Source organism: Lemur catta, chromosome 5, assembly GCF_020740605.2.
Source record: "Lemur catta isolate mLemCat1 chromosome 5, mLemCat1.pri, whole genome shotgun sequence".
NCBI classification, from domain to species: domain Eukaryota; kingdom Metazoa; phylum Chordata; class Mammalia; order Primates; family Lemuridae; genus Lemur; species Lemur catta.
In genome coordinates, this window is record NC_059132.1 from 87468588 (window position 1) to 87491197 (window position 22610).

The 22610-nt window shown below is 38.6% G+C and overlaps 1 long non-coding RNA gene across 3 annotated transcripts; it reads left to right on the forward strand.

Annotated features, from left to right (window-relative positions):
• The first annotated feature begins 1249 nt into the window (after window positions 1–1249).
• On the forward strand, window positions 1250–22263 carry LOC123637702. Of its 3 annotated transcripts, none has more exons than XR_006735033.1 (3): window positions 1250–1769; window positions 2988–3163; window positions 21912–22263. It is a non-coding gene; the product is annotated as an uncharacterized LOC123637702 (long non-coding RNA). The 3 variants fall into 3 exon arrangements; XR_006735034.1 differs by having other exon boundaries at window positions 2993–3163; XR_006735032.1 differs by lacking the exon at window positions 1250–1769 and having other exon boundaries at window positions 2903–3163.
• Window positions 22264–22610: the final 347 nt, after the last annotated feature.

The following is a 22610-nucleotide window of genomic DNA, read 5'->3' on the forward strand; positions in this document are numbered from 1 at the left end:
TGTAAGCTTAAGATGTAGTAAAAAATGAACCACTTATAAGAATTGGAGATTAGCAGAGCCTCATTAGGGAGCCAGGCAGGTAAGCCACAGAAAGGTAGCTGTATTTTTCCTGTGGATGGGCCTGAGGCTTGGGATGGATGCATTTTGGTGAAATGCAATTTTTTCTTTTGCGTTGCATTTGCCTAAGGAAGAAAATTTCCAAGACACTCCAAATACCATTTCAGGAAATTCTAATGAACTAATGTAAATTTGCTAATTTATTGGGCAAGAGGTTCTGATCTCTTCATATATATTCATATTTACTGAGACATCCAGCTTGAACTCTCAGAAGCGTCTGGAGGAGATAAGTATTGACGTAGTGAACAGGAGGGGTTGGGGGAGACTGGACAAATGGGGGCAATCTGGGCAAGATTGCGTTGTGATTCATGTCTCTCAGATGAGGCTGATATTTGCTCTCCTTATTGTTACAGCGCAGGAATCAGCATGGTTGTACCCTTGCAAAATGAATGAAGACACAGACCTATTGATCTTCAAAGGGCTTTCATTTTTTTAACATAAAGTGCAGCTCTGCTGGGTCAAAATTACGATCACTTAACCTCATAAAGGCCCATGCTTACCTAGTTAAAAGCAGCAGTTAAGGAGTGTAGATGAAGGTTCTTGATGTGTGCTTGCGTGTGTTTATTTTGCAAACTATCAATTTAAATCAACAGAGCAGTGATATCTGCCCTGTGCAGTATGCACACAGCCCTCATGAACGTCATTTTGCAACCCTAGAAGGACATTCCTTCTATGGTTCCACAACACACTTTTAGAGAGGTCATTTTGATTCAAGTCACTTGCTTGCCTTTGTTTCTTCCTTTCCCAGCTTGGTTCAAACGCACTGCAACTACGTTGCTGATTAAATATGCACACACAGAATCAACGAGGAAGTCTACAGGTAATCTTGACCTGCAGTGCGTGTCTTTCTTTTCCTGTAAAAGTTTCCAGGTGATAATGCGGCAGGAAAACATTAGAATGTGTAAACTGCAGAGAAAAGCCACGGGGTAATCATTAACCTCAGGTGAGCAGCAGGCCCTTCTCGCACGTTCTCCGCACGCAGTGCTGCCGGAACAGGTGGCGGGGGGCAGTTACTGCCGTGTGGAAAGCGGGGAGCACGTCTTAGAAGAAACTGTGGTCTGTAATTATCTGGGGCCTGACAGTTGCTGAACAACTTCTCTAACGATCCCTGACGCACGTCCTAATGCCTTCCTCGGGCAGAAAGTAAACGACTTTACGACCAGCGCAGGCTCCGGGACTCGCTGCCAGCTTCCTATTTCGTCATTCTTGGAGTCGGGAAGGGGCGGAACGTGCCAGTACAATGTATTTATGGTTAGCCCTTTAAAAAAGCATTTGAAGTTTTGACGTAAGTCTTCATTATAGGTACAATCGCTGTTTTTTGGATTATGATATTTAGGAAAGAGAGGTGATGGGGAGTCTCTGAGCCTTAGAAGAACTCTGAGTTCCTCAGAAAAGTGCCCTATAAATTCAAGGTATAATCATCTGGATCATTGCTGTCATTATTTCCACCCAAGCACGTTTCCAGACGTATGATTGGAAATAAAAATAACCTTGTGGAATGTAGTCCTCAGAGCCATTAGCAATGTGGAGTCTGAAAAGGAGAAGCGTGCTGTGGGTGATGTCTTCAGGCCTTGCTGACTCAAAGACGTGCAAAATGCAAGACTTTGAGGGTACAGGCAAGGCATGCACGATCCATGTCACTGCTTCATCAGGTGAGTGTGATTACTGTGACTACTGAGGAAAATAATACCCGAGATTGTCCACTCAGCTTCAGTTGACAGAGCAGAAATCAGACAGGAAATTTGCATTATTTTGCTGAGACTGCATGTCTAAACAGAGGGAGAAACAGCTCTTTCAGAAGAATATCTGGATAAACCTTAGGAATGAGGGGGGTAAGCCATGGTGAGTGTGTTCCAGTAATCAAAGGTGGTGGCTAAATTGTATTCCCAGGAAGGCAGGTGTGGTTATGACGCCCCTTTTGTTTGCTGAACACGCCCGGGATGTGTTTAAATATGCAAAACGTGCAGTAGGCGCTGAAGTAGAGTGCATGGACTCCATGTATACAGGAAAGAAGGAGAAATTTTTAAGGAAACCTGGGAGAGAGGAGAAAAGGGCCCACAGTCAGGGTATCACAGTAAGGAAGAGAAAAGTCAAAAGAAGAAAAAAGTCTCCCGTGGAGATTTAGCTGAAGAGGAGGGTGAAAGTCAAGACTATCTGAAGGATTTTAAGCTGTTTAATGTGGGGTATAAAATGTTAACCTTCTTTTCCATGTTCCATATGCAAAAGTTGGAAAATCTACATAGCTCACTTTGTGTGTGTGTGTGTGTATTTCTTAGGACCATTCAGAGAAGTAATGAGTTCTGCATCTAGGTTTTCTTAGAGAAAGCAAAAAGTGCATGTGCTGACAAATTCAGGATCAGGATTAGGGAAAAAGCTAACCTGGAGTCTAAACAACATTTCTTTCAGTTACTGAAGAGAAATCAAACCAAAGCAAGTTTGGGGAGCAGAGAGAATGCTGTGTTTGATGATATCTGGCATGAGAAAGAAAATACCTAAGTGCGATTAGAAGGAGAGAATGAAATTATTTTAATTGTTATCATTGTAATTATTAGTAATTATGTTTAAATAGCGTAACATTGAATAGTTCCACGTTGCTTAACTGTGCCAGTGTTGTTACTATTTCATTTTCTAAGCTTCTTTTGATTATCTGAATACTTGATATAGCTGAACTCAGAACTCTCCTTTTATCCCTCTAGGGATTTGATGTTAGAGTTGAAATAACAAGCATGGTGCTATCATGATACGCCAATTCAAACAAAATGAGAAGAGATCAAATAAATAATAGCCAAGAAGGATATGTGGAGATGTTTATCGAGTTGCATCATATTCTGGCTTTCTGTTGATGTTCTTTCCTCTGTTTGCTTTTGAAGAGTAGGGGACCTTTCAGCTCATCTGATACAGAGGCAGCCCGGGGATCATGAAGTCTCAAGAGCCAAAAGGACCTTAGAGATTATCATCTTCTCCATCTATGCTGGAGCCTTACCTGTGCCCTGACAGTCTAGAATTGAGATTTAGCCTATGCTTGAACTCTTTAGCAGTTCACAAGGTAACTATACTTTCTTTTTTTTTTTTACTTTCAGAATATTACCGGAGCACAAATGTTTTGGTTACGTGATTCACAATTGCAAACTACACTTTCCGAACCGCTTTGAATTATTGGAGCATTTTACGTAAGCCAAAGGATGTTCAATGGAATTATTTCTGTTGTCTCTGGAGACCCAAAGTTGGAGAACAAAACATTCTCAGTGGAGGAGTTAGATTTGCAAAGAAGATGATCCTAAACTGGGCCTGCCTGCGCTATCACTCACCCCAAAGCATATGTGAAAGGTTGGGGTTGAAAGGCTTCAGGGAAGACTGTCTTGGGGAATATTTTCTATGTGTCGCTGGGATGGGGAAGAGTAAGTACTTCCCTCTCCACTCTAAGTGAGAAGGCTTCAGGGGAAGATCAGGCTAAAACGCTGACATGTGTGTCAGTCAAGCTCTTGATGTGTGAGGATGTGCTACTTGAGTTATTCTTAAATAGTCCAATGATGAGGGGCTGTGGCTGGAGCTATCCCTTCCTGGTGGCAGAGGGAAGAGAGAGAGAACAGAAGCTCTGGGAATGAGCTGCACTTGCTCCAGCTGTAGAGAAATACGCGTCCTTACCAGTATCTAGGTTTGCATCTCACTGAGGGGAACTGACCATAGGCAAGCTTGAAGGGGATCCTATCCAAAAGGACTACCTAATGGGGCATGGGAACCACAGCAGAAGGAACTGCTGGAAGCCCAGATTAGTCCCAAGTAGCCTGCTGGATAGGTGGCTTTGCTTGGGTTGGACTGCAGTTGAGAAATCCTTAGTAGAAGAGTTCCAAGGAGTCTGCAAAAGTTCCCAGTGAGGGAAACTTTCACCAAAAGAGCCCCAATAGTAACTCTACCAGTCGCGTACAATGAGCTGTTTCCACCTAATCCTCTCCCTGTCTCTGGGTCTGACTCTAAAGCCATCAAAAGGAGTAGACAGTGAGTGAAGGTAAGAGGCAGGCACTTCAGATTGCCAGTACAGACACAGGGGAAGAGAAGAGCTTCTGACAGGGAAAGATTCAGAGTTTTTAAAAAATATTATTAGATGGGGCTTTAAAAAGCATTGAAACGAGACTGTTCTTGTGACTAAATGGGGCAGAGAGGCTTGCCCTAGATGCTATCAGCGATGGGGAAAGAGGAACGCCCTGAGCGTGTGAATGGTTGAAGGACAAAAGTTTCTTTTTCTCTTTCTCTCCCTTTTTCTCTCTTCTTCTTTTCTCTCTTCTGTCTTCTCGCTTCTTCCTCCCTTCCTTCCCCTCTTCCTTCCTTCCTTCCTTCCTTCCTTCCTTCCTTCCTTCCTTCCTTCCTTCCTTCCTTCCTTCCTTCCTCTCTCCTCTTTCTTTCACAACTGACTGAGTCTAGCTGATTTAATAGGTCAATTACATTTAAATTGACAGTGTTCAAGTTCCTTTTGCATCAGCTTTGGTTTCATTCTTGTCTCTGAAGACACACACGAATAATTTATTTATTTGCCATAGTCAGTGCCTTTAAAGATTTTAAAATAGCATAATGGACTCCCTGAAAGTCTTTATATTCAAAGTCCAAAATTCTCTAGTACTCTAATTATTTTTCAAACAACTGTGTTGTTCATCCTCCACCAGCCTGTTCACCCTCTTCCATGTCATTCTAGGTTTTTATCATTTTTCCTAATACTGAGGCTTGTCTTATAAATGCACTCTGAGCATAGTGAGGCTGTTCCTGCCACTAATCCTATCAGACCACACTGCCTGGTTATCATAGAACTCTATAATGTGTCAGGATCAGGGATAGTTAGATTAATAGTTATGAGAAAGCACATATTAAATATATAATTTCAAATAAATTGGTGCTAAAGATTCAAATTTGAATCAGATGTATTTTAAAAAGAAGACCATTGCATTTAGGTGGAATGCCAATATACTTGGGTGCCAACATAGTATATTTGAAGGTTAACATTACGAAAAAATGTATTTTTCTTTATTGATTCCCAAAATGCTAGTGAATTATTCGGTGTTTTCCACTGACCAGATATATGACATTGGAAAAGTCCCAAAAGATTCAGTGTACTTTTTCCCTTAACTCTAAAATGAGGAACTAGTTGAGACTGAATTAAATTCCTCAAACATTTACTGAGTGAGTACTACATACAAGGTACCATTGTACCATATAATAAGCCTGAATTGTTCCTGAAACTAGTTGACCAGTGAGAGGGAAGCTAGACAAATGTCCAACTAAAATTGGTATAAACAAATTGAAATAAGAGAAAAGAGTACAAGCACCGTGAAGGTACTTACTGGCTCTCAAAAAATAGTTGTTGAAATAATTGAATGAATAAACCATACACAATGTGACCCAAGAAAGAAGGATTCATGTCCCTTCCAGTTCTATAATTTGGTGATTTTTGTGCTGGTCCCCTTTTAGAAGAGTTTCTTCCCTTTGTGTAGTAGTATTTAGAAACGCAAATATTCCTAAGGTATAACTTATTAGATATCTAACACTTTTTTTTTTTTGTAAATGATTTATCATGTCAGTCCAGAGAGCTGGAGAATAGAAGGCATCTTGCTGGCTGGGAAGGGCAGACAAGCATAGAGCTAAATTAGGAGGTAGAAAAAACAAATGTGGACAGGCAGGAGTGAAAATATATTTACTTTCTAAATTTTCTAAGGGTGTTCATTAAGTCCCACATATCTGAATCCTGAATCACTTGGAGTATTTGCTACTCAAGTATTACATGTGGTTTGAAATTCCATTAAAAGTCACAGAGAGTTTGGGATAATGGAGCTGGAGCTGAGATTAAGGTTTGATAACTTTCATCCATAAAATGGAAACTGAACAGTCTTTTGGTAACAGAGTCTATGGGAAAACAGAATGTCTCCAAGAGCCAGAGGTTGGGGCTGGGTGAAATAAAGAAGTGGGACAATGTCACAGCTGGGTTTTCCCAGCACGCTTTGCAATTTTAACCATGTATGTGTCACAGGAAGTCACTTGCATGTAAGTACTAGGCAGGGACTAATATTAGTCGATATCGTTTAATAAATCATATATTAGAGAATCAGTTTACGTTAAGAGTGGATAACTGGAGGGGATGTGATGACAGAGGGGTGCCATTGTACATATACACAAAAAATTTTAATAGGACCAAATAGCTTTTTGACTCCATGGTCTAGTTTGGACATATGCAATTACATTATAAGCTCAAATGGGGTTATATATTGGCAGGGAAAATAAAAGATATTATCTGATGGGATTTAGAAAGGATAAAGTAACTATCATTCCCTTCTCTCGAGTAGGGGTCTTGTAGCTCTTGGCACTTAGTAGAAGGGAGTTATGATCAATGGGTCCATGAGCTATGCAGTGGGTGGTAGTGCATGTTATAAGGATGTGATCATGGACATTCTGCATCTCAAGAATGATTGCATAACATTCATTGGGTGTTGGGCAAGTGGGAGGAGGGAGAAGGGGATGGGTATATTCACACCTAATGGGTGCGGTGCACACTGTCTGGGGGATGGACATGCTTGAAGCTCTGATTTGGGTGGGGTGCTTTTCTATTTTGTCATAGTCCCTATCAAGAGACTACTCCTCAGTGTTTTAACATTAAATGGTTGATGTCAGCCAAATTTGTCAAAGGTAAAAGATTATTTTATAAGAAAGGGTCTTAAAAACTCTATAAAAGAAACACATAAACAGAAAGTGGTCTACAGATAATGGTCAGGTAATTTTAAGATACTAGAGCTTTATTGAACACTTATTGAACCAGATCAAGGGTGATATTACATTATTTGTTTCAGTGTTTTTATGTGTTCTAGGGTTTCTTAGTGAGAACTTGTCCATTATCTATTTATATTATAAATTGAATGCATGTATTTACATACGCCCTTTACAATACCTCTAAAAATATGATGCTTCATGTCTGTAGGTAATTTATATGTACTATTTTCATATATTTCTTCCCTTTTAGCCTCTTCCATTTATCATCTTTTTTTCCTATTAGTTACTTTTATTCCTTTTCATATTTTTCCTTTTTATAACTCAAGGCAGTGCTGAAGAGAGGTTCCCCCTAGGTGCTTATTTCTTGTTTTCAATTTTAAAACACTTGCTGTTGCTATTTCACATAGGAGATGGGTAGAGACATTCATGCCAGCCAAATGTGAAGAGAGTATTACAGGGATGAGACATGAATAAATCACTGTTAACCCTGTGATTCAAATAGAAAACTTTTGCATTTCAGAAGTTCTACCAAGATTCAAAGGGAGCATGAAATTAATAAAAATGAAAACTTTTTATGTTCTGGCCAGATTTTTTATAAGTGTTTGTTTGTAAAGTGCTTTGAGTATTTGGGGCAATGCTTTGGATTGAGGTCACTGATTTAAATTCTATCCATTCTCTCTCTATCCTACCCAATTGCCTTTGTCTCCCCTCTCCCTCTATTTAATTGGAGCTTTTCTCAAACTTAAGCTGATCTGAATGGAGCTACAAAGCGAAATTAACCAATTCCCTTGAAAGAAGTAGGGTAGCAATACTTTAGAAAGCTTATTAATTCTTCTTTTCACTCTGCCTCCCTGCTCTGCTCTCAGGCCTCAGTTGGAACCCCTGGAGAAGGAAAATTAACAAGCCCCCTGAAGCTGAACCACTACAACCTTTCAAGGGAATTGGTTAATTTCACTTTGCTGCTCCATTTGGAGCAGCTGGGGGTACTGGTCTTGAGGGAAATAATTGGACCTAGTACTTGAAATCCTTTACATTTTTAAATAAAATTCTAGTAAGTTTGCTCATCAAACTAAAAAATGGTGTTCACCATATGCTTGCATCACTTGTTTATACACTGGAACAAACTATTCATATATCTTCTTCTATTTTCATTTCTTAAGCCTGTTTGAACCTTCCAAATTTGTTTTGATTGCTAATACTTACTGAATAAATTCTTTCCTCAAGGTACAATGATTGTGTTCATCAGTAGGCAACAAGAGATAAATCATTTATTTATTTGTTTATTTTCTTTTGGAGACAGGGTCTTGCTCTGTTGCCCAGACTGCAGTGCAGTGATGTGATCACAATTCACCTGCAACTCCTGGACTCAAGCTATCCTCCTGGCTCAGTCTCTGATCTTTTTCTAGTATAGCTCTGACTGGAGTACCCTCTGCTCCTCCCTGTTCCCTGCTCCCCTTTCAGAATCCAAAATACTTTCTTGGTCCTTGTTTAGGAAATTCAATCATGGTCTTGTAATGTAGAAATATTCTAGATCATGCCTGTTTCTATGCTTCACCCAGAGGCCATCACAGAAGGAAATCTGATGGCCCCTGGCAGCTCTCACAATCCTCTCATTCCTGAATTCTCTTAACACTTCTGTAACATTATCATACTTTTAAATTCACAACTCATTCTTTTTCTAGGTTAATAAATTCATTGGACATTAACAGTTTTAAACTGCTCTGGAGGCATCCCAACATTAACCTCTTTACATTCTGAGCCTTTAACCATTTAATTTTTCTCAGTTCTTCTCAAAGATGTTTTAATGATGGAGCTTCATTTTTTCCCCCTATGGTTACTAAATTTCCTTAGTTCCCACTTGTGCAGGGGTTTCATAAAAAATCCTGTTCAGAGTCTCAAATGAATTGCTTTTGGTCTTTCTGTGTACGTACCTTCAATGAATTCCAGAATCATGAGAGCAAACTTGAGATGGACTGGCAAAAATATCACAGTGTTTAAAGTAACTATCATCTTACCCACAGGCATGCTGGACACTCAGAGCTCGGTGCTTCTTTCTGATATTAATTTACACACATTTCTGTGGATCATCAATTGCTGTTGAGTGCTATGGTGTTGTGAATGTATTAAAAAGTATTCTTTTTTGAAAATCATGGAAAACTCTAGTCTTGACATCAGAGCCTCTGACAAGTGAATCCGTTCTCATTATCTCAACATCTATCTTGGCTTGTAAAAACTCTGCAGGTTTATGATGCATCACGGTATCCTTCACTACCTCCTCTTGTTCTTCAACATAAAGCTGCCACTTATGCTAGAACAAGCTTGATAAGATCGCCTTATAGATATAATTCATTTAAACAGAACATTGCTGCAGACACTAACATCCTTCTGCTGCAGCTCTTCTCTGCCTGAGTTAGAATATTATGCTCCAGAGTTAGAAGGATGAGGTGCAGATATACTATATGCACAAAATTACCACTCACTCCTAAGGGGTGAGAGCCTTAAATATCAAAATATTCATTCTAATATGAACAGAGGAAAAGTGCTGTTTTTGCACTTTCTCAAATGAGGCCATAGACTTCAACCATCTACTATACTATCCTTAGTAAGTGGACAATAAGAAGAATAATAAACCATGGTTCATTTTAGATGTTAACCCACATCCAAATACCTGAATGACCTTCTCTCAAAGCTGTTTTAAATAAATGGTGTATAAAATACATACCAAGAGAGTCATAAACGGCCAAGGTGATATTTGAGCCCTTATGGGAGGTACTCATTTCAAAAATTCCATGCTCTGTCACCTCTAATGATCTTTTGCTCTTCATTTAGCTGAGAGTTGGCTTTTTAATGAACAAATGCCCTAACCAGTGTAGATGGCAGTCTTATTATGGTCATATATTTTGGAGGTGTGATGGGGGAGAAACTAATATAAGAAGGTATAAGAGAAGTAAAAAAAAAAAATCCCCCAGGAGATGGAGGACATCCATGTCCCCATCAAAGTGATGGTAAATTTGGCAGGCTGGAGGTGCCTGTGACAGTGACTGCCCGTTGATGAATGAAGCTTGATATTTTATACCCCTACACCTTGAGGATTCTGGATGTATCAGAGTGTTTGCTTGGATATAATTCTGAGCTAATAGGCACACAGTCTAGCCCATAATCAGTGTGTGTGTTCCTTTCCTTTTAGTTAGGGAAATATGGAGGCTCCCTGAGGTTTTAAAATAATGCTGGGGACTTCTGAGGTATTCCAGGAAGTGTTGGACCAAGTGAACTCCTCCTAGACCTTTTGGAATGTCCTAGATTCTTGTAGTTAGGGAAGGAAAGGAAAGGAATCTATAAATAACTTGTCAGGTTTCTGCTGGTCATCTTGGCCTGGGAGCTGTCAGTTCCCAAGTGGTCCTGGTGGAGTTTAGAGCATTCTTGTATTTCCCGTCTTGACTCAACAGCCTCAGAAGCTCCTGAACCATACTGGGCTCCTTCCTGTTAAGAGTTAAATAGAAGTAGCTCTGCAGCATCACGGGCTTCTAAGTCAGGTAACAAGAGGAACATCAGTTATCATTACCTCTGACTCTGTTGGCTTGGGTCAGGAAGCAAAGGGACATTTGATTCTCCTCAGTGACTGACTGTGGCTCCTAAATGGCTCTATTCCATATGGAAGCACCTCTTCTTTATATTTGAAACAGCATATTGCAAACTAAGGGATCTGGTTCATGTTAGGTCCTTTAAGCACATTTGCAAAATTATATTTGATCGATCTTTGAGTTTTGAAGACAGCCGCATACCGTTTTAAAGTACATTGTGCCAAATGACATGGGTCCAATTACACCTGAAGGAGTTACTGGCTTTTTGTCATCAAACAGAGACATTTTCTTTTGTACTATATAGTGACATTGGACTAAGCAAGAAGTACAAATGGCTTGTTATAATTGCTTCAATAAAATTCCATGTGACTTACTTATCATCTAGATAAAGAGTAGACGTGCATGTATATTTTCAGCATGTTAAACTTACTTCCAGTATAGTTTAGATTTATCCTTTAAAAAATTTCAGAATGTTTTTATTTACTTAGATGACTAGAAGCTAAAGAAAGATAGTTTCTGGGAATTCCTTTATATGTATACGACTCCAGATCCAAATGGTATTTATGGAGGTAATGTTATGTAACTATTTCAGAATCCTGCCAGTTTGTTTATTTACAGGATGCAATGAGTAGGTAGCAATGGTTTAGCCATAGGCTTTATTTTTCATTCTGATTTATGTTTGTAACCTATGATGTCAGGAAGATGAAATCAGGGGTCTGACAAGGGTATTGACCAGGGTATCTGTAATTCAAAAGTGATGAGAAGGGAAGAGTTAATGAAATTTTTTAATATGCTGAATTAGGGCTTTTCTGCTGAACAGCACTACATTGTCTGGGAGTAACAGCTCTTGAATATTAAAACAGAGCCATTTTGTCTTGTTCTGTTGCCATGGAAGAAGAGAGGTTGATTTTGGAAAATAAAGCAGGAAAAGTTTTGAAGAAATTAGATGGGTCTGAAGAGATTTGCCTGGCGGTATTCCTTCTTGTCTAAATTGTGTGTGTCTGTAGGAGGGGAGCAGGGCAAATACTATCCCATCCATTGAAGACAGATTAAAGCTGTTATTGTCCTTGAAACAGTGCAGGCTTGAGGGGAGGGTCTGTGGAAGCATGAGACCAGTGTGTAACTGGTGTACTTCTTGGGACTGTCCTTTCAGTGGGTATTGGTGAGGTACATTTACTGCATCTCCTTAGAGGTAGCACAAGTTACTTTTTGCTTTTATGTGGCCATATGTGTTATTATTTTTTCATAAAAATTTAAAGAAACTCTTTTATTTTCTTGTATCAGAAATCCTTCTCTATGTTACGATCCATTAAAAACATCAAGTCCAGTATCTCAGTGGTTTATAAAAACAGCAGATTATTTCTTACTATGTCAATGTAGGTTGTAGGAGAGTTGTGGCTCTGCATCACATGTCTTCTTCACTTGGGGATCCAGACTAAAGGAAAGGCCTATTTCAGTCATGTGGCATGGGGAAAGAGCAATGTCAGAGCCATGGGGTGGCTCCTGAAGCATCTGCCCAGGTGCTGGAGATATCACTGTCACTCACATTGCACTGGCCATACTAAGTTACGTGGCCAAGTGTGATGTAGATGAGAGCTGATCAGGCCGTGGAGTATGCCTTTCCCAAAGAGAAGCACGGCAAAGGTAGAGGCATATAATCTTCTTTTAGGAAGGGGAATGAAAATGAATAATTGAGATGAATAATGCCATCTTCATCACCCTTAGTCTGCCTTCAAGGCTTATGGAAGTAAAATGTGATTCTTTGGAGTCTGTAGATCTTCCTTCAGAGTGTAAGAAGATAGGTGAACAGTGATTCCCAAGTTTTAGAAATTACAAGGATCACCTGGATAACTTGTTAAAAAGGCAGACTCTCAAAGCCACCTCACCTCCATCTCATCCCTACTCTCTCGTTTAACATGGTAGCTTTGCAGTGGGGTCCAGGAATCTGCATGTGGTGATCTGTTATGGGACACTGATCCAGGTGATCTCTGTCCCCCTGTCTTTACTGTGAGGTAAGACAAACAGTATCCAGAGAAATAAAGAGTTTCCATCAACTCCCAATCCTTATCTTTCAATATTTCATAGTCTCCAACCTTGTCAAAAAGTGGAAATATTTTAGCATCCCTGTTATTATTCCCCATTCTCACTTGTGATGGGAGAAGAATAGAAAAGTGACACATATTCAGTTATGTTATAAGAGAGGATCAATATTACCAAGAGAGAAGTTTATTTGTTTTCTTGTAGACAGTCTACTCTAAAGAATTAGAAACACACTAGGAAGTAGATTCCCTCAGAAGACGACGGGATCACTTACACATGGATCCACTTTCATCATCTCAGGATGGAAGGTTGTCGGAAGAGACAACACCCGTGTTCTCAAAGCTTCAATGAGGTTGAGATGCTGCCAAGATGTAACAAGCATTCTGTCAACAGGACAAATAGATGTAAAAGGGGAAGAGAAGGAGAGGAAGAACATGTTGGAAGAGGAGGAAGAGCGGAAAGGGAAAGGGAAGCAGGGAAGGGGAGGAAAATGCAGGATTGCTCTCTGGGTGGCCTCGCACCAACCCGGTCGCCCCGTCTTATTTTTAGTTGCCCAGAATAACTGTAGAGTGGGCTGAGAACACAACATTTTGACATAAGGAGGGGCTGGATGGCTGGAATAGCCTGGGCTCTGGTCCAGGAACCTCTCCTAAAACAGGGCATTCTTCAATGCTTTAGCCCAGCAAATCTTATTGCCCCAGTGTATAAAACTCGGAGTGAACTGCTTTGTGGGGTCCCTGTGATACAGGTGGGGTACAAATAGATGAAATTTCATCTACCCTGGACAGATATCCCAAGTCTTGGGAACTGGCTCACAATGAGGCATTGGCTTCTGTTGTCCTTTGCTGCCTGTCTTTAAATAATAAACCTGCTTCATGTTACTTCTGGTATGCATGGGTGTTCTCTGGTGCACAGTGAACCTGCTTCACAACGTGAGGAGGAAGAATTTCAGGCAGATTGACCTTCTATTCCTTCTGGATACACCTATGATCCACTACTAGGAATGTTATTCTATACCTTTTACTTAATAGACCACACTGGTACACCATCTGGGATGGGGGCAGGCTTGGAGATTCAGAGTGGGACATAATACTAAACTGATGTTAGGAATCAGGATGGGTTTCGTCTACTATTCTGAGTCTATTAATACCAGAAACCTGAAGATAACAGGACTTTGCCATGCCAGTTACCGCTTCTCCCTGAAGTTTTTCTTCTGAGCTATAACTCCAAAGGGCTGGCTGAGCATCAGCGGTTCCTTGTGCTGGGACTGGGAGGAAGAGAGCAGTAGCATTCCTGCTATGAGGAAAGCGGCAGAAACATCAACTCCCTTGCATTCTACACTTTGACTCAAAGTGTTTTTTTTTCACTTCATACTATACTTTTGCATTTTTCTTTACTGCTACAATATATTTAAAAATCAACATTTACATTGATTAAATGTGTATAATATTCCATGTAGTTAGTATATTACAATATGTTTTCAGCCATTTTCCCACTATTTAGCATTTAGGTGGGTTACAATACTTGATATTAAAAATAAGTCTAAAATAAACATTCTCATAAATGCCATTTTCCTCCGAACTTATTATCTTAATATAAATTCTTAGTTAATTCCTATTTTAATGGGAATTTTCTTTTAAAATATGTGATAGAGCTAAAGCCCATTCTACTAAGTATCACAAAAATGAAAAAAACAAGCACTGTATGTACTCACCATCAAATTGGTATTAACTGACTTAACTGACCAACACTTAAGTGCACACATAGTAATAACATTCATCGGGTGTTGGGAGGTGGGAGGGAAGAGGAGGGGATGGGTATATACACACCTAGTGGGTGCAGTGTGCACCGTCTGGGGGATGGACACACTTGAAGCTCTGACTAAGGTGGGGCAAAGGCAATATATGTAACCTAAACAGTTGTACCCCCATAATATGCTGAAATAAAAAAATTAAAAAAATGTGTGATATATCTTTTCATTTTTAGCATTTTAATTTTCATGGGGCTAGATTTGTGGTCTCTGTTACTCACACTATCTCCCCTTACATTTGTCTTTTGTTGCATTTCTTGAGATAGAAAGAATGAGGTGAGGCCCAGGGACACACTGTGAAAAGTCAAAGCTAATTTAAATTTGCCTCAATTAGAGCCATTCCTTTCCAATGACCGAAAACAAAGTAAGAAATAATTAAAAGCAAAACCACCAAAATTCTAAATTAATGGCTTTCTTAGTTATTTTTTTCAAGTAAAAAATTTCAAAGCTAGAGTGACTAAATTTTCAGTTGTATGAAAGGCATCAGAGCAGCGGTTCTCCTTCCAGGTGTGTGTCAACAACGACATGGTTGGATTGCTATAGAAACAGGAGGCTCACGCTGAGAGTAGGTTAGGAGCTGAGCCTAATGCTGAACCTCTCACTCATATTGCATCTCTGGGTATCCGTATCAGAGTGGCACACATACAAACATAACTCTTATTGATTAAAGAAAAATTAAGGACTTTTCTCCCAAAGGATGAAGTTGAAAATACTGGCAGCTCTTGCTTTGCTAATTCATTTTATATATATATATATGATATATATATCATATATATATATATATATATATATATATATATGCAAGTTTCAGTCGCCATGGTTTAGTTAAATAACACCTGTCCCTAAATGATATGGTTCCAATTTCATTTACTACGGTATATTAATGGCAATTGCATGAAGTATATGATAGCACTTCAGCTCAGAAATCACTATGTAAATACCAGATGCACATAACGATCAGCAACCAATCACCTCAGCATGGTGACTGCACACCTGTTATTCAGTTAACACACAACAAAGCAGGTAATTGTGCTGCCTTCCTGTCTCCTGGTGACAAACTCACATGACATTTTACAAAATGCATGCTTGAAAGAGGGAATTGTGTAACAGGTGAAAGTGCAGCAAAGAAATGAAAAGTAATCATGCTAGGTGTGAAATTAGACATGCTACATGACCATGGAACATGGACACTGCTGCCGTGGGAGTCTCTAGGTATGAGGCCCCAAGAACTTAGTGAAAGAGAACTTAACATAAATGAAAAGAATAGTTGGGATGAACAGGATGAATGTGTCCCAGAGAAAGTAATGCTGGCAAAAAAACCTTCACATGAAGAAAAAAAAAAAATAAACCACTCTTGGAGATATTTCAAGATATTGAAAGAATAAAGAATAAAATGTGGGAAGCTGATCCAGACTTAGAAAGGAGTATGACAGTTTGTCAATGTGTATAAAAGATGCTTGTTCCATATTGTTAGCTATATAACAAGAAGGCAAACTTGTTCAAGCTATTCCTCATAAGTTTTTGCAAAGAGGAAATCACTTTAATTTTAAATGTTTTAATATTTTAAATTACAGTATACTAAATAGATATGAGCTTTACTCTTTTTTTTTAAATTTTCCTGTATGTTTATAAATGACAGGAAAGGTTTTAATGTTTTGACAGAAATTTTTAAGGCCAATGTACAATTATAATTTTTCTCATTGATTATTAAGATTGCTTTGCATAATCATCTTTGTGGTCCCACATTATTGTGCCTGTACCAAGGACTGCCTGTGTCTTATTTTTCAGTTGCATAGTAATTTCAAATGCTGTCTCATTTAATCTTCATAGAAATTTGCCGGATGAAGTGTGCATTATCATTTGCATTCAACAGAATAAAGAGACTTAGATCAAGAAATTTGTTTCAACTTACACTTACTCTTGGCTGAGCTGTGGTTCTACAGTTGTTTTCCTGTGTTCTCTATCCACAACACTGCAGAGTTATTCCCCTAAACTGCCCCGTTTGTTGGCCAAGCACGCCATGTTTCCAGAGTTCTAGTGATATCCTCTCCCATCCAGGATCTCCTCTGTTTTCCAGTGTTCACTGTGGTCTCCACCTGGGTCTTCCCTTCTTGGGTCAGTCAGTCTTCTGTTCCTATACTGTTCAGGACATATTATTGTTGTCATTTTTTAAAACATATGACTCTTTTTCCATAAAACTGTGTGTCATTCTGCAAGACCATTTTTTTTTTTTTTGCTTTTCCAGGTGATCAAATGATTAAAAGTAATGAACTAATGGAAGAAGCCTACCTACCCCTTCCAATGACCTGTATTAGAATCCCAGGACTTAGTCCCAACTCCTTTTGCTTCCTCAATCATCAAATTCATCACTTCTTGCTTCTTGTGTCTTGTGAATTTGTCTCTGCTCTCAGTCTCTGAATCTAAATTCAAACACTCATCATGTCTGCTCCAGTATACTCATTTATTTTATAAACCCTGATAACACTCTGTTACCGACATTCTTTTAAGTGCTTTACAAATATTAGCTCATTTGAAATCTATTAACAACTCTATGAATCAGGTAGTACTATTACAATTCCCATTTTATAATTGAGAAACTGAGACAGAGACAAAGTAACTTTCCCCAATTCACATGCCTGGTAAGTGGCAGAGAAAGGATTTGAAACCAGGTAGTATAACTGCAGAATCCATGCTTTTAAGCACTGTATTGTATTTCATTCATTCATACATTCAGGCATTGGTCCAGTTAGCAAACATTCACTGAGTACCTATTGTATAAAATAGTATAATAGGGGAGAAGGAAATGTTTAAAAAAGTAAGTATAGAAATGTGTTATAGATTAAACTACAGGTAAGGGTTAAAGCAAGGACACTAAGTAGTAAGTGGTCAAGTCTAGACAAGGAAAGGAGAGGAGAAATTTAAAAGAGATAATGCTTGAAATATGTGTGGGCAGCCAGCTGGGAAACAACACTGCATTTTAAGAGCAAAAGTATTTTAAGAGAGAGGGAGGGGTTGATAACAAAGGCATGGAGGAATGAAATAAACTGGTGTGCTTAGCCCACTTCCATATGGTTGAAGCAAGGAGCGAGGAAAGGTTTAAAGTGAGACAAAAGGTTGGAAACCCAGGAAAGGGCCAATGTAAAGGGCATGGACTTGGTTCTGGCAATGAAGCTTGACTCATGGGCTTCTTCCTGGGACAACACAATTGCATTGTATGGAGCTGAAACCAGATAACCTATATTTAAAAAAAAATAAAATCACCAAGTGTATTCAACTAGTTTGAGAACGACCGCTACAGGTGTGCCAAGCCTCTTGTAACCTGGCTTCTGTCTTGAATACCCTCCAGAGCACCACAGAGAACTTCATCTTCCCTCTTCACAAGGTGAGTCTATTCCTGTTCATTTCTCCATTGAAAAAGCCAGTCCTTGTGGAGTGACTCCACCTCAAATACCTTCTTGAAAGAGAAGCATCTCTTGATTCAATTCTATACAATTTCACAGTGCTAAGCACCAAGAGTTATTGCAGATGAGGGGAAAAAAAGAGATTTGGCTTTTAGAATCTCAAGATCTAGTAATCCACAATCTTCTTTCCATACCATGATCTTTCTAAATTTATTTGCATAAAAGATCTTAAATAATGTATGGACTCTAAAGCTGGCTGGCATTTTTAATGTTACACAGTATGTCCTGTATTTGTGGGTGGGGGTTAAGGGCACCACTACTTAATGGCCGGGGAAAGTCTTCTGACTCTCAGCTCTTAGGATTTTCCACCATACAATGTTCCTTCTCACTCCAGGTAAATTCTGGAATTCCTCCTTTGGTGCATGACCTTTCTTGATTCTGAGGATTTATACATAATATTGTCTTTTCTAGAATCCTCTTTCCTTCTCTTTTTCACCTGTGAACTCTTGCTAACCCTGAAGATCTAAGCTTAGAAACACTCTCTATCAAGCCCTATCTGACCATCAAAATTGTGGTTAGGTGCCATCCTACCTCCGCCTTCAATAACCTGTATTCCACCTGCCATAGCACTGACAGTTCAGTAAATGTCTGCTTGGTTGTTTTCACCACTAAACTGAAAGCTCCCTAAACATGGGAAAACAACTATTTTGTTACTTTTGTATTCCCAATGCCTAGCAATCTCCAGGCACATTAACAGGGTACCCAAGTTACATTCTGATAACTTAGGAATTACTGAATGGATGATGTTTCCTTTATATTTCCTTGCATGAGGAAGAGATTAATTTTTACTTATTTCAATACACCTACAACAGACTTGCATTTGGAAGCATGCATTCAGTTCCAAGGAGCTGCATCAGTAGAATATTCGGTGCTGCTTTGTGTGATAATATTTGACATTGAAGATTACATTAAAATTGATGTTGGTGTTTGTACAGACGTTTTTCAACATTAATCAAACAATGACAGGGAAAACCATTGCTACAAGTTATGAAATTAAGTAGTTGAGGAGTGATACAACCATAAGCAATAGCAACTCTAGTTTTTGTTTGAGGGGGAAGATATAAAACCTAAGCTGCTCCATCTACTTCCAGCTTATCATCTACTTCTAGAGCTATAAAATATTAATTTACAAGTCACCTTAGAGATCCTCTATCCAGCTTCCAAACAGTATTAAGAATTCCTATAATATCTGTGAGAAGCGGCCCTCTACCCTGTATTTTAATATTTCAAAATAATCTCTTCACTTTGCAATAATTAGAAAACTCTATATAGTAATGCTAATGATATTAATAACTATCTTTTCTAAGGTTCTGATCTGTGCTGAGCACAGTGATAGATACTGAATATACATCATCTCATTCAGCTTTCACAGCAAACATATGAAATAGGTGTCCTTCCCTCCATTTCACTAAAGCCTAGTAGCTAAAGCAGAGAGAAAGCAAAAAAAAAAAAAAAAAAACCAGTTCAAGGTCCCCAGCTAGCAGTTACTAGTGCTGAGATTTTATATTATCATCTCAATGACTACAAAATCCAAAGCCTCTCTTGTAGCATATTACACAGGTTCTCAAAGAATGTATTTCCTTATATTTAGTGAAAATGCTACTTCTCTAACTTCATATATTCATTTCAGTTTTGTCTTTTAGAGCAGCCCAGACAAATCTCATCCTTCTTTTTCAACCCAGTCCTTCAGAAATTTGAAATAGTTATCATACACCCTCTAATACTTTCTTACATGAATTGGATTAGTGCCCTTATGAAAGAGCCCAAGAGAGGTCCCTTGTCCCTTCCACCATGTGAGTACACAGCAAAAAGATGGCCATCTGTGAAGAGGACACTCCCCAGACACCAAATCTAGCAGCACCTTTCTCTTGGACTTCCCAGACTCCAGAACTGTGAGAAATAAATTGCTGTTTTTTATAAGCCAACCAGTCTATGGTCAAATTGTGTCCCCTTCCGAATTCCCGTGTTGAAGTCCTAACCCCCAGGACTTCAGACTGTGACCCTATTTGTTGATGGGGCACAAATCAACAAATTTTGATAGAAGTAATCAAGTTAAAGTAGTGTTGTTAGGGTTTAACTTAATCCAGCATGACTGGTGTCCTTATGAAAAGGGGAATTTGGACACAGAAAAGGGGAATTTGGACATGTATAGAGGGAAGGGGATGTGAAAATACAGGAAGAACACTGTCTACACGTAGGAGAGAGGCCTAGAAAGACTCTCACAGCCCTCAGAAGGAACCAATGTTGCCAACACCTTGATTTCAGATATCTAGCCTCCGAAACAGTGAGACGATAAAACAGTGAGACAATACATTTCTATTATTTAAGCCACTTAGTTTGTGGTAGCACTTTGTTATTATGGCTGCCCTAGAAAAATATACGATATCTATAGATTATTCAAGTATCTTTTACAACACTTTGTTATGCATGAGGATTTTACCCACAGGCATTCTAATGTATCAATACTCCACTGGAAAGTTGATGCCAAAAATGAAAGATAGTGGTCTGGTAAGTTAACAGAAGAAAGGAGTAGTTAGTTTAATTCTTTTTCTAGTTACTGTTCCTCAGTTAACACACTATGAGTTCTATTGACTTGTAGCAGTTGAAACTATTGACTCAGAGTGAACTTCTGCTTTTCAGACACACAAGTGATGCTTTGAAACTTTTGTGGAGGGGAATCTTTCGTCATAAAGTCAGCAGCTAATTCATCATAGATACAATGTTTGAAAACAAATGAACTTCCTATTTTTCATCTCTTGGATGATACAAAAATGGAAATGCATCTTTTGTAATATAGCCTATCTCAGATCACTAAACTGAAGATACTCTAAATAGCCATATATTTGGAAATAACAGTTATAAAGCATTTTAGAATAAATGAAATTTATTTTTTAAAAAAGTAGTTGCTAGTGAGTAAAAGTATCTTCTACAACTATAACAGGACTCTTAGCAAACATTTTAAAACTAGCATTTCTAATCAAATACATATTTAACAATATCAGAGTGAAAGGTGAATGGGCATTCTCAGGTAGGTATTATTTTTCCAAAAAAATGACTACTGTTGAGAAGGAATATATAAATCATGATGTCAACCCTTTCTTTGTAGGTGATGGAACTTGAGTTGTTCTCATAAGGGTAGTGATAAATCCTTCCCCCCCAATCTATCTATATGCTTTAATACCCCAAAATATATGTTTTATATATATATATATGTATGTGTATATGTGTGTTGTGTATAAAATGTAATACATATATAAAAATAGCCTAGAGTTGGTTTTATAAACTTTCAGCAACAATTTTTTTCTCTTGCAAAACTAGGTGACTTACATGAATATCAAGCATATGACTTTTAATTAACACCATGGGCCAAATGAGCTAATGAAGCAAATTTGAAAAACATTTCACATAAAGACATATATGGAATACAGGCCTTAGTTTTACAAGTGTTCACATATGCATAGAATGTGGTCATATTTTATGCAAATTGGAAATAGTGTGACATGGAATGTTAGTAAAGTTTATAAAGTCTCACTTTATGAACATGAACTAATGTAGATCCAAGCTTTGGTTTTTCCCCAACACACAAGAATTGCATTATCTGAGAGCCATTATTTGAAAACCAGTTGGAATGAATTATAAAATAAGTTGATGCTATTGTCACAGCATAATGCCACTTCATCCTTTTCACAGAACCCCTGCCTTCTTGTGGGTCTCCTGCAAGTCACGCTGCCGGTGACACACCTATACTTCCCTGAGTGATTTGGGTGACTCTTGTCTTGCTATTTTAAAGCTTACTATGATACTTTAAGAGCCTTTTTACATCTTGTAGCAATGTCATGGAAATATTTACTAGGAAGTAAAGCTTGTGATATTACTAAAAAACACTCTTGATTAACAATAATGTTGGAAAGGAAGTTAGATGTAGTATACAGTACTCAGAGGTCTGTGGCAGGTAGCCTTCTACGACGGTTGCCAATGATCTCTGCCTTCTGGTATTTATAACCTGTGTAATCTCCTTCCCTTGAGTGTGGGCTGGAGATAGCAACTGGCTTTGATGAATAGAATATGGCGACAGAGACGGGATGTCACTTCTGATACTAAGTTACAAAAGACTGCTTTCTGACTTGTTGACATTCTCTCTTTTCTCTTTTTCAGCTCTTCTTACTTGCATGTTTTAATGAAGTAAATTGCTGTGTTGCTGTGTTACAAGTTGCCCTATGGAAAGGCCCATTTGGCAAGGCACTGAGAGTGACGTCAGGACAATAGCCAATGAGGAACTGAGGCCCTCAGTCCAACAGCCTGTGGAGAACTGGATCTTGCCAACAACCATGTTCCAAGTGAGCTTGGAAGCAGATCCTTTTCCAGTTGAGCCTTGAAATGACTGATGCTCCTCTCGACACCTTGATTGCATCATGACTGTGAGAGACCCAGGCCAGAGGACCTCGCTAAGCCATGCCCAGATTCCTGAGCAACAGAAACTGTGAGATAATAAATATTATTCATTTAAGCCACTAAGTTTTGGGGTGATTTGTTACATAGCAGTAGATAACTAATTCAAGGACAGGTACCCACCATTTTCTGTTTTGTTGTTAATTTAGGAAAACAGATTCTGTGTGATGAGAGAGAAAGATAATGGTGAGAAAAGAAAAAGAAACGTGGACATAAAAATATATTACACTGGTCTGGAGTCAACCTTTCTAAGAATGCATTTCCTCTCTTTTACATTTTTTCTTATGGAAACATTAATCTTCACTTCAGTGAATTTGGAATAACATATTTGCACATGTGATGTTATAGAACACGTTCCTCACTCTAAAAGTGACTTGATTCTATATATTTTGATTGTATTGCTAA